Genomic DNA, 13,870 nt, shown 5'->3' on the forward strand with positions numbered 1-13,870 from the left:
TCTACAACAACCCCGGAAAATTTCGTCGAGTTCCGAAGGAGGAATCTTTGGCAATCCACGATATACCGGAGCCATGTCAAATCTGGACGGGAATTTGGATGAGTTTAGGGCGTGGTGTCCAGCTTCTAGCTCGGACGTCCTTTGGAAGATCCAACCGTTGATCGGCTACGGAATTCCTATATCTATCACCATACAAAATTTCATCTCGATCCGACCGTCCAAACTCCCGGAACCTTCCGATTAGTGCATCACTTTTCGGATCTGTTTTCTGCGCGAAAACGAATCCGACCCGAGTTCATCTTTTTTATGAACGGGATTTCGGACATCCCTTTTGAAGGAATTTTTGTATGGGGTATTGTGTTTTGTTCCCGAACACATACCACTAACTTTAAGATCTTTTGAACATGATCTTCAACATCATGCTGGTGTCAAACCAGTCCAGCAATATTACTCCACGGCTGCCGACCTGCGCTAGACATGGCGTCAATTTCTTGAGCCGAGCTCAACTTCTTCGAATCATCATCTCGGCAAGCCGAACAAGAGTCCAGCATCGCGAAGGATAAATCATCACCAACATCGCCGCCCCACGGATTACACGGAGCGGGCATATCCGCATCACCGCACGGTCGCTTCACCAAGCCGGCATCGACCACGTCACGACCTGCATCGACAGGGCCGCATTATTGCTTCTTCAAGCTGGTGTCCATCACGTTGACCTACTTCGACTCATCGGCTAACATCGAGGCTTCGACATCTCGACTGGACCGGGGGCTTTGCCTCGGCGAGCCAACCTTTACCGGCATTGCCATGCCGTCGTTTTATCGCCCATCAGGCAATGGGTGTGCGGAGCGAGTCCCAACTTTGGGAATCACCTTCCTTCGGATTGCTACAAGAAATAAACCAGGTGCTATTAATCCCAGTATTTTTTGCTTGTTTGGGTTCATTTTTCCGAAGGAATTATTACACTGGTTTGTCCATCATATGTACATAGGTCTATCAAATGGTGGCCGCATTAACAACAGTCGAATGGTGGTTCGGTCAGTTTCCATACATAGTCCGGCGTACGCCGCATCCGGAGCTCGGACCGACCTGCGAATTCAGGCTTTGCCACGCCTTTACCGTATCACGCCGACGCCCTGCATCGACATTGACTTCGGCGCCAGGCCATATTTATTTTATTACTCACTTTGCATAAATTATTTATTATGCAACGATTTTTTTTAATTATCATTATTACTATTATCTCCGGTTTGCAATATTTTTTGTGCACAGGAAAGTTATCCGGGGACTTCGGCGTCACTCTGCCGGTCTGCATTGACCCTGCTATGTCACCACTTCGGCGTGTCGAGCTCTCCGCTCCGCCACCTTGTGACCGGCTTGGGGGATGGAACCTTGCCCCACATCAAGCTCGGACCGCGTCATCAATACCGAACACATTAACCAGCTAAGTCGCTTTCATACTCAAAGATTTAATTTCTAACTTGTGCTCGGTTCGACCAAGCATTATACTTTTCTGGAAAAAAGTTGCTTGTAAAAATTTCCTTGTCCAAACTTTGTTTGTGACGCATAAATTCAAATACTCTGTTTACTTGGGGGCTTCCTTTATGAAGCTTTTCCTGTTGCATATGATTATACTTGTACGGCTTCGTTCCTTGTTCGTGTATTACGCCACAATATGCACCATATTGACTTAAGCGATTTGCAAGCTGGGTTGCCTCGCTCCTGTGTTTACCCCTACGTTCCCGAATTGTTCGGCTAGGGAGTAAAGGGAGCACCTCTGCGATTGTCACGATCGGGTCACCCGAGCCGGACCTCAGACTGGGTGAAGCCGAAAGCTAGCACTCTTCTAGTTTTCAATGATGGTCGGCACACAACGGAACTCATGAGTACAACAAATCTATTGCACAAGTCTCATAATAACAATGAGCACCGATGAAAGGTATCGGTGGGGGTACTATTTTCTTTGAAGATGCTTCTTACACTTCGCAGTAATATAGCATAAGTTCCCTGAGCGCGCTTTGTCTGTTACAGCCTTATGACCTGATTGCCTGGTTGTTGGAAACACCGTCGATATTCTCGACAGATGGAATACATAGCACTTTTCGGTCCTTGACCGAAGAGGGAGAAGCCGATGGTCGGTTAAGACACGTTTAAAGTTCGGTTGAACGTAGATATGATATAAGTACCTCGGTACATGCAATCATTCTTTTACCCAAGTCACTTGAGGGCTCTTAAATTTATTTGAGCCGTTTTATAATAAGTGTTCTTCTTCTTAGTCATTGCAAAGTTTTATTATTATTATTTATCACTCCTTTTTTCGACACGAGTGTGCGGTCACTAGCCGAGGAGCCTAATTTCTCTCTCCAAGCCGCTAGAGTTTAGTTTGCTAAACTGGCCTAATGAGAAGTACTCCGCCCTCGGGATAGGAGGTTGAAGCCGTAGGCTGACCCGCTCGAAGTTTTGAGATAGGATGTATCATGTTAAAGCACGACAGAAGCACTTCCTTTTTCTAAGACCAATTTTCGGATTGGCACCGAACACTTGCTCTTGTTCGGACGTCATGTTTTTACTGACGTTTCTTGGTTTTCCATGCTTTTTGGCACTTTTAAACTATTTGTGCTTTTCCAGCATTAGTCTCGCAGTGCAACGCCGGACACCTTTAGGGATTCGGCAAAAACATTCTCAGATATTACTATATATGCATCGGTTTCGAATTGTGTCTTCGGTCAATAGTTGGGTTGCCCGGCTCCTGCGCTTGCCTCCTATGTTCCGCTTTGTTCGGCTAGGTGTGCAAAGGGAGAACCACTGCAATTGTGCTTCTAGCTCACATGGTTAAGCACCTCAGTGGAGAAAGCCGAAAACTGACTGTCACAATAAGCGTAAACTGGTCAGCGATCCGATGACGGTGTAAAATGACGGGCCATTCATAAAAATGGCCGAAGTGTTTCCGGCTTCACCTCGCCTGTCGCCGAACACTACCGGGGGCTAGTAACTGGCCTCCCAAACTAAAATCCTTAATATTTTGCTCTTACATTAGAGCTGAGGTTTCATGATCATGCTTAGCATGACAACCCAAAGAAATGGACCGATAGCGGGACTATTTTATTTGGAAGACATTATATTAAACAGTAATATAACATATCTCTCCGCGTACCTTTGTTTATTAAACCGTATGGCCAGATTGCCTTGTTTGTCGTAAATCTTTGCCCTCATAAAGGCTTTATAAAGTAAGACAAACACTCCTCGGCTACTGGCCGAGGAGGTGGAAGCCGATGGTCGGTCAACAAAGTTTTGTACAATGCGGATCCGAGCATTAAATGACGTAAAGTACTTGGGTACATAGAGTCATTACACATAATTTGTGATTTTACTACGGATATTGATCCTTAATTTGGCCACCCATGCCCGCATTAAGGCTCGGGGCTACCGGGCTTCGTGCTTATTATTTACAAATATTAAAGGCGCACATCGATCCCCTGATCTGGTGTTGCCACCCGACCAGTGTCTCGGGGGCTACTGCATTGCTTGACCAATGCAGAAAATTTTATGTGCAATATAGTTTCCGAGGAGATTTTGATCCTCAGGTTGGTCGGCCGCACCCAACCTGAGTCTCGAGGACTGAGCACGCCGCTTTTAGTGTCCTGAAGTATTCTGCCGAGCTTGGACTTGATCCTCAGGCCGATTTTGCAAATCAACCTGAGTCTCAGCGGCTACTGGGATCAGCATCTTATGCCATCCTTCAGGTGCATCTCGGGTTTTAGACCGACACACACCTTGAGGGCTACTGGCTATATATCTCGGCAGAGAATAAATTGCACCAATAAAAAATATTCACAAAAATCGGCCCACATTCAGGGTGGTGCACCACCTCGGAAGCAGCCCGGCATAAAGCTCGGGCGCTAGTGGCTGGCTCCATAGAGGGCATTTCCGGCATTAAGCTCGGCTAAACTCCTTCAAACTTCTTTGAACCAAGGTGATTTATGACACCTTGTATATACTCCGGGTTGGAGCTCGGATATACAGTCCGGCGTTGGAGCTTGGATACATAGTCCGGTGTTGGAGCTCGTATACATTCCGGCGTTAGAGCTGGGAAGCGGTCCGGCGTTGGTGCTCGGTTGCAAAAGATACCTCGAATACAATCCGGCGTTGGAGCTCGGACGCAAGAGGACGCTGCCGCCCGGGAACAACTTCAAACCCAAGGTATGGCATAAAAATAACAAGGCATTGATAAAGGCCAGAAACTTAAAGGGGCTCCCACGATACCCGACGTGTAAACCCGTCGAATGCATTTCGGCGATCCTCAAGATCGAAGATAAAGAAGATTTGTTGAACCAATTTTCAAGACCGACGATCGAAGATGAAGAACAGTTCGGAAGAATCGAGGAGCGTCCCTAACTTGAAGACCGGTTCAGGGGGCTACTGACGGTGTCCTGGACTAGGGGGTACTCAACACGTCATCTCCCTATCTGATAGATTGGGCCGAGGACCCCCGTGGCCGTATACTCATGGGCCAGTTCGGACAGCTGCCGCATACAAGGAAGATTCCACAAGACTTGGCAATCAAGACAAGGACTTCTCCCCACCAACGTATTCGGCTAGGACTCTTGTTAACCTAGGCCTCTGGTGCATTATATAAACTAGGGCCAGGCTAGTCGATAGATCATATACACATACAATCATACCATAGGCTAGCTTCTAGGGTTTAGCCTCTCTGATCTCGTGGTAGATCTACTCTTGTACTACCTATATCATCAATATTAATCAAGCAGGACGTAGGGTTTTACCTCCATCAAGAGGGCCCGAACCTGGGTAAACATCGTGTCCCAGGCCTCCTGTTACCATCGATCCTAGATGCACAGTTCGGGACCCCCTACCCGAGATCCGCCAGTTTTGACACCGACACCTGCTATGAAAAGAAGAACCTGATAGTACATTGCAAATGCCTGATCATTTCATTACACCCCCTGCCACTTGATGCACAATTTGGATGTCGAGGTTACTATCAGTACCTCTAATATGACAGCTTCAGTTCAAGACCAAAAAACACAAACTTATGCATTAGTCCAAGGTTCATCTGCCACTGCAAGTTGTATCATGTTATTTCTAATAGTGCATGCCATGTAGTTGTGTCAGTTTGAACTAGTGAAAAAGAATGTTGTTGAAAAAATATACACATGCTACACAGTAAGTTCAATGATACATAAACTAGGAGTACTTCTAGTGTACTTGCATAAGTTATAGATGAACAAAAGAGAAGACATGCATCAGTTATATATATATGCATATCCATACATCTCTGCAGTTTAACAACCATCGATGCAAGTTCAACTTGTACAATGCCTTCAGTGCATGACATGTTACCCATAGCATGTATACGAGAAAAATGCAGAAAAGATTAATCCCAAAACTATTGAATTTCATTGCAGAAGCGAGCAAGGGGACGCATGTAGCGAGCGTTTGATGAGCCAAGCACATATGGGGCACCACCTGGTTGGGTAACACCAGAAATACCACCTGGATACTTCAACAATACAAGCAGATTTCAAGATACACCGGAATCATCAGAAGAACGGACAAGTTCTTCTATGCAGCAAACACCAATATCTGGAAATACAAGATTTGGCACTCGTGGGTTGCAACAAGGCCAACAATATCCCCAACAACAAATGTTTTCCTTCCCTAGCGCATGCAGAAAGCCAAGGACAGGAAGCCGTGGATGGGTTGCAACAAGGCTTCCACCAGTCGCTCCGTCAACATCAATCATCCGTGCTGCAAAAGCGGTTGCGACGGGAAGACCGGGCCAAAGAGACAGAAATTTTGGCCGCTCTAGCAGGTTCCAAAGTATGAGATATGAGCCATATAGACAGGAGCAACCTCACAACGAATCTGAGGGGAGACAGCCGTACAATGAGAGACGGAGATCTTCGTCAACATTGCTCCCTCCAAGAGATGCATTGCTGCATGTGCCAAGGGTGACACCACCAGTGCACATACACCAGGGTGAACAGCAAACACCGGAGGCAGCACAGAGCTATACACATGTAAGTATCCATATAGAAAGAAAACCATACAAGCACAGTCCATACCATGGTACTGTGACCACCCCATCTAAACATTTTCATAACTGCATTTTTGTTTGCTCACTGTTGCGTGCACCCACCTAACATTAAAGCTTATGTTCTGCCAAGGCTAGAGATGCGCTTTGAAACTTTTGAAGAAGCAAAGAACTTCTACAACCTCTATGCGAAGCACGTGGGTTTTGCTGTCAAGGAAGGATCCAAGTTTAAGTCCAGAGCCTACCTTTATTGCACGTGCTATGGAGTCTATCATTCGAAGGTGTCTGAAGCAAATAGACAGCGGAACAAATCAACAGCCAGGACTAACTGCGGGGCTAAAATGAGGCTGAAGATTGAAAAGGATGGAACACTTGTCATAAAAGATATAGTCTGGGAACACAACCACAGGCTACAGCTCACTCCGCAAATGCTTGTCTTCTTGCACTCCCACAAAAACTTTGACAAAACAATCTTGGAGTACGTCAAGTACCTACAGTTCAAAGGCATTGAACACGCGCAAATCATGAGCATACTGGGTGGTGATGACCCTGGTAGCTACTTCCTCAAAATGAATGCCAAAGACCTGATTAACCTGTAAGTACAAACTTGTTCTCCTCCCATAAACCGCCTATGTCTTTTTCCTCTATCAGTACAAACATATTACGCAACGCATGACTTGACGCCAGTTCAACATGCATTTTTGAATGACTATTCACTTTTAATGTCCAGGAAAGCAAAAAATTCAAGGATGGATGATGTGGACGATGTCCTAAAGACTGTCAACTTATTTAGGGAGATGAAAGCTATAAACAGGGAATTCTTCTGTGACATGCAACTCGATGAGTCCGACAGAGTTAAGAACATATTCTGGGCGAATGCAAGCTGCCGAGGGGCCTATCAGGACTTCGGTGACTGCGTAACATTTGAAACCACATATAAGACCAACAAGTACCATATGCCACTTGGGGTGTTTGTCGGTACTAACAACCACTTTCAGACTACATTCTTTGGTTTCGCCATGATAAGAGATGAGGATGCAGAATCATTCAGATGGATGTTCAAGACGTTTTAAAGGTGCATGAGAGGGAAGGCTCCTACATGCATCCTCACAGGTACAACCGTGAAAACCACCCCCAACCACCAGCACCACCCCCTCCCCCCAAAAAACTAAAAGGAAAATAACCCGTTAAAAAATGTTTGTGTCAGTTCTATTTTTGTATATATGCACCAACATATGCTGACCACTCCACATCTCTTTTCTCATTACCAGACCAGTGCCCGACAATGGCTTTGGCGATTCCAAAAGTTTTCAAGAACACAGTACACAAGCTGTGCCGCTGGCACATTATGAAGAAGTACAGGGAACACCTCACATACCTGTACTACCTGCACGAAGACTTGAAAGAAGAATTCACATCAATCCTCAACTGGCCCCTCATGCCAACTGAGTTTGAGGATGCCTGGAAAGGACTCATCGATAGGTACAACCTCTATGATGATGCCACGATGCTGGCCATGTGGAACGAGCGTGAGAAATGGATATCAGTCTACTTCAAAGAAATTTTCTGCGCCAAAATGACATCCACACAGCAAAGTGAGAGCATGAACTATGTGCTCAAGAAGAACTTTGTAAGTGAGAGACAAAACCTACACCAGTTTGTCAGCCAGGTAAACTCCTGCGTCAAAACCAGGAGGCAGACAGAGAACCAAGAGACAATGGGTAACATGGTATAGCTCTATCACCTGTCGTGAGACAAAAAACAAGCTTACTAAAGTAAAACTTTATTAGTTAGACAAGTTTTTGCTGCGAGAAAACTAACGATTTGGTCATCATTCTTGCATGTGCAGAAGGAACAAAACACGCTGACCTTCTATGGGTTTAACACCCAGATGGCAAAGGTTTACTCGCGAGCTGTGTACAGCGAGATCAGAAAAAGCCTAAAACTGAGCACACTCTTCACGACGACAGAGACGGAAGAGCCCACAAAGTACCTCGTGCGCTACAACAACCCACAAAATCTGTCTGCATGGTCTCAGCACGCGTTCCAGGTGGTTGCACACCCTCTGGGAGAAACATATGAGTGCGAGTGCAGGCTATGGGACCACACAAGTGAGGACTGCAAAAAAAGATGTTACATACTATACTACTTTATTTGCAAAGTTTTTGTTCAAATGAAATGACAAAAAACATGCACCTCTTCCAAAAACAAAATACAGGTCTTTTCTTTGTGCATGTCCTGTGCATGATGCAGACAATTAAGGCTCCCAGCGTTCCAGAGAAATATATCCTCAGGAGATACACCAAACGCCCGAACATCCAGCCAACATTCGACATAAATGACTTGAGGACAGTAGCGTTAAACAAGGCATCCCAATACTGCATTGAAAGCTCACTCCTGACGCTCAACATGAGGGTGCATAGAAAAAGTTTGAGAAGCCAAGAGAAAATGGCGAGGTCGCGGGTCGTCATGGACAAACCTGAACAAGAACTCGACGCCATGCATTCTGCTGAAAATAGAGGTGTGGCGGACAATGATGCCATTGAGAAGGATATTGCTACAATGTTATCCGAGATGAATCATATGGGAGCTGTTGTGTAGCGACCCGACCTCAGATGGTCAGGTCTCTGTGCTTCAGTGTCATCCCTGGATCGGTAATGCTGACACACACAGTACTCGAAGGATTTATAACAGAGTAGCAATCACACACTTATTACATCGAATGTCTCAAGAGAGAACTTATTACCATAATATGGCTTAAGGCCATCTAATATGATAACAGCGGAAGGCTTGGAAGATAAAGTGAGTCCATCAACTCCAACGGCATAGCTGAGCTGCACGGCAACGACCTAACGAACCTTACTCCTCGTCTAAAAAGTCTGCAACATAATACGTTGTAGCCTGAAAACGGGTCATCACATGGAATATGCTGGCAAATAACACAGTAGAGCAAGAACAAAATAATGCTATCACTACATGCATATATGGCTGGTGGAAAGCTCTATGGTTATAGTTTTTGCGAAAAGCCAATTTTTCCCTACAACAAAGGAATATATTTTAATTTTACTATCATGGTAGTTGAAACATCATTGAGAAGGTTCCTCCAACTCAATCCCAATTAAAGTGATTAACAATCCAACAATATTAATTAAACATGATGAGATACATGTGATAACCCAAGTACTAGATACTCAAGAATTGTCCATAACCGGGGACACGGCTAACCATGATTAGATTGTACACTCTGCAGAGGTTTGCGCACTTTTCCCCACAAGACTCGATCTCCTCCGTTGGATTTCTCGCACTACAGGGTGTTTGAGAAACGGATGACCGAGACACAGTCTTTCAGAAACATTAACTCTCTACTCCGGACAGACCATACCAAACCTACATCCCACTACCTGCTGATCTGCCTCTTCAAGAGCTTCACGTAACTTACTCAACTATGCTAGAGCCCATAATAGCTTGTGGCTGCACACGGAAGTTTCTAGCATGAATCATCTCAGTTCCCTTTGAGCCTGGGTGGCGGTCCATAGGAAGATCACACGGGTACTCCGGGATTTCCAAAAAATACAGGCAACACTGGGTACTCCAGGTGCCTCAATCCACCCAGTTGTTTGATTAAGTTGCCACCTTAAGTTGAACCATTAATTTAACAATCTCACATCTGTCATGGATTTCACTCAAACCCAAACCACGTCTACGAGCATAGCATATCATATAATATAAGAAACACGTAGAGTAACTCCCAAGGGTTTGAATGTAACAGGGCAATAGGTTCTACCTCATCAACTACTTCCCAACCCACAAGTTAATGGCATCCTAATCAGGCAATGTTTGAGGATTGGAACTAATGCATAAAAACTGGGTGATAAAGGGTTATGATCAAAGTGTTACTTGCCTTGCTGACGATCTGCGAAACCTAGGGACTCGTAGTAGCACGCTTCGCACTCCGGGTGTTCTATCGCAAGCAAACAATAGCATACATAAGTAACAAGCAACGATGCATGAGCAAAACTCAAATAAAGGAGGTTGACCAGAAAGTTCAAATTAAGAACTCCGGTCCGCAAAAAGAATCAAATCAAACGGAGCAACGAAACTCAAACGGCGAAAGAAAGAAGCTCCGTTTTCTAATCTGAAACTAGGTCAAATTTTACAGTAGAGAAAACTTGTTTGAGTTGGTTAAACGAAAAGAGGGTTTCGAGATGAAACTCTAGGCGCTTGAATCGCCTGATTCCAACTAACGAGCGAAAAGATAAACAGAAACTAAGATCAGATCAGAAATCAGAGAAAATCGCGGAATAAATCCGATATAAGAAAACTGACGAACGGACTAACGAATGACCGTTCGTTAGCTGTTTCTAACGGGCGAAGAACCGTTCGTTAAAACGAGCGTTCGAACGAACGTTCGCTAACTAGAAGAACCGAGAAAACCGGCGAATTTGAAAAAAACGGATCTCAGGTTTCTAAAAAAACGAACGGTTTTTATAAAAAAACCGGCGGCGTAGTCCGGCGACTACCTCCGGCGAGAGGTCCGGCGAGGCGAGGTGCGGCGGCGGAGCGGCGGCTCGCGGGCCGGTTGGCGGCGTTGGCGGCGGCGGCAAGCGGCGGCGGCGGCGGCTAGCGGCGGGCGGCGGGGTTGGCGCGGGCGGTGGGGTTGGCGCGGGGCGGCGGGGTTGTGGGGGTGGGGGGGCTCGGGCGGCGCGTATATAAAGGGGCGGGCGGGGCGGCTTGGAGTAGGAGCCAAGGCGGCGGCGATGGAGTCCGGCTCGGACTCCTAGTCCGAGCGGCGTGAGGCGGCGCGCACGGGGAGGCAGCGGCGGCGGCTGCGGCCTGGCTCGGCTGGGCCTTAGGCCCAGTCGGGCACGGGAACTTTTTTATATATATAAATAATTTCACCGACCGAAAAAAAAATCTTAGAAAAATAAATAAAAATCTAAAAATGCCAAAATAAATTTTCACCGTCTATATAAAGTATTTAGAACGAGATGAACATTTTCTTGGCCCTAAAATGCAATTTTGAAAATGTGCAATTTTTCTAATGCAAACAAAATTGCAATAAAATCCAAATAGAACAAATATTTGATTTTAATATTTTTCCTCCATTTCATTTATTTTGGAGAAGTCATATTATCTCCTCTCTTGTATTTTAATATGAAATATTTTCTGAGAGAAAAATAATTAAAACCAAAATCTTCGTTTCAAACTTTGATAAAAGAATCAAATATGAAAACCGGGAAATCCCCAACTCTCTCCGAGGGTCCTTGAGTTGCTTAGGATTTCGAGGATTACGGAACGGAAAAGCAATAAAACATGATATGCAATGATGATCTAATGTATAACATTCCAAATTGAAAATTTGGGATGTTACAAACCTACCCCCCTTAAGATGAATCTCGCCCTCGAGATTCGGGCTGGCTAGAAAATAGGTGCGGGTGGTCTTTGCGGAGATCATCCTCTCGGTCCCAGGTGGCTTCATTCTTGGTATGGTGGCTCCACTGAACTTTACAAAACTTGATAACCTTACTGCGGGTGACTCTGCTGGCAAACTCAAGAATCTTAACTGGTTTCTCCTCATAAGTCAAATCACTGTCCAACTGAATCGCCTCCAGGGGTACTGTATCTCTTAGCGGTATATCTGCCATCTCAGCATGACACTTCTTCAGCTGTGAAACGTGAAACACGTCATGAACTCCTGACAATCCCTCGGGTAACTCCAACTTGTAGGCAACTTCTCCCATCCGTTCCAAAATACGATACGGTCCTACAAATCTCGGGGCTAACTTTCCCTTAACTCCAAAACGTTTCACTCCTCGCAAGGGTGATACTCGCAGATATGCTCGATCTCCAATTTCATAGGTTACCTCCTTGCGTTTTGAGTCAGCATAACTCTTCTGCCTGGACTGAGCAATCTTCAGTCTGTCACGAATCAATTTAACCTTCTCCTCAGACTCCTTGATCAAGTCTGGTCCAAACAACTGTCGGTCTCCTACCTCGTCCCACATTAACGGTGTTCTGCACCTTCGTCCATACAGGGCTTCAAACGGTGCCATCTTCAAACTGGCTTGATAGCTATTGTTGTATGAAAACTCTGCGTATGGCAAATTGTCATCCCAACTAGATCCATAATCTAGCGCACAGGCTCTCAACATGTCCTCCAAAATTTGGTTGACTCTCTCTGTTTGTCCATCCGTCTGCGGGTGAAATGCTGTACTAAACTCCAATCTCGTTCCCAGGGTCTGGTGCAACTGGTGCCAAAACTTTGAGGTAAACTGTGTTCCTCGATCTGATACGATGGTCCTCGGAACTCCATGCAGACATACGATCCTGGACATATATATCTTGGCCAACTTTGCACATGTATAGGTGGTTTTCACTGGGATGAAGTGAGCTACTTTGGTCAAGCGATCAACTACTACCCATATGGAATCATATCCTGCTTTGGTCCTGGGCAATCCGGTGATAAAGTCCATGCCCAGTTTATCCCACTTCCATTCGGGTATCGGCATAGGCTGTAACAGTCCTGCTGGCTTCTGATGCTCTGCCTTCACGCGCTGACATACATCACATACGGCTGCATACTCGGCAATATCCTTCTTCATACCGGTCCACCAGAAACATTCCTTCAAACCCAAATAAATCTTGGTGTTTCCGCGGTGTTTCGAGTATGGTGAGTCATGGGCCTCTTGAAGTATTAACTTCCTGATCTCCTGGTTATTGGGCACAGAGATTCAGTCCTCAAACCATAAGGTATCATGCTCATCCTCAGGAAAACTTTTGGCCTTTCCTTCGCCCATCTTCTCCTTTATCTCGGCAATCTCCTTGTCCTCCTTCTGAGCTTCTCGAATCTTGTCCAGCAATGTCGACTGGACCTCCATTGTTGCAACGGATCCTCTAGTAGCAATCTCCAATCGAAGTTCCATGATGTCCTCTGCTAGTTCCTTCGGCAGTCCCTTGCTTTCAAGGATATTAGCATAACTCTTCCGGCTCAAAGCGTCTGCTACGACATTGGCCTTTCCTGGATGATAGTGTAGCTTCATGTCATAATCCTTTATAAGCTCCAACCATCTCCTCTGTCGAAGGTTCAGTTCCTTCTGGGTGAAAATGTACTTCAAACTCTTATGGTCCGTGTACACATCACAATGGTTTCCAATGAGGTAATGTCTCCAGGTCTTCAATGCATGCACTACAGCTGCTAACTCCAAATCATGCATGGCATAGTTCAACTCATGAGGTTTTAGTTGTCGTGAGGCATACGAAACAACTCTCCCGTCCTACATAAGCACACATCCAAGTCCTAAGCTTGAGGCATCGCAGTACACTTGGAACTCCTTATGTATATCTGGCAGTGTTAGCACTGGCGCTGTAGTCAAACATTTCTTCAATTCCTGGAAACTTGCCTCGCAATCTTCTGTCCATTTAAACTTAGTATCCTTCTTCAACAGTTCAGTCATTGGCTTTGCAATCTTGGAAAAATTCTCGATGAATCTCCGATAGTATCCTGCGAGTCCAAGAAAACTTCGGATCTCGCTAACTGAAGTGGGTGCCAACCATTCAGTGACTGACTGAATTTTTCTGGGGTCTACTACTATACCTTCTCCCGATATAACATGTCCAAGGAACCCGACTTCCTTCAACCAAAATTCGCATTTGCTAAACTTAGCATACAACTGGTGTTCCCTGAGTTTCTCAAGAACTAAGTGCAAATGCTCCTTGTGCTCCTCCTCGTTCTTCGAGTATACCATAATATCATCAATAAACACCACAACAAACTTGTCCAAATACTCCATGAACACCTTGTTCATCATGCTCATG

The sequence above is a fragment of the Triticum aestivum genome, chromosome 1A (genome assembly GCF_018294505.1).
Source record: "Triticum aestivum cultivar Chinese Spring chromosome 1A, IWGSC CS RefSeq v2.1, whole genome shotgun sequence".
NCBI classification, from domain to species: Eukaryota; Viridiplantae; Streptophyta; class Magnoliopsida; order Poales; family Poaceae; genus Triticum; species Triticum aestivum.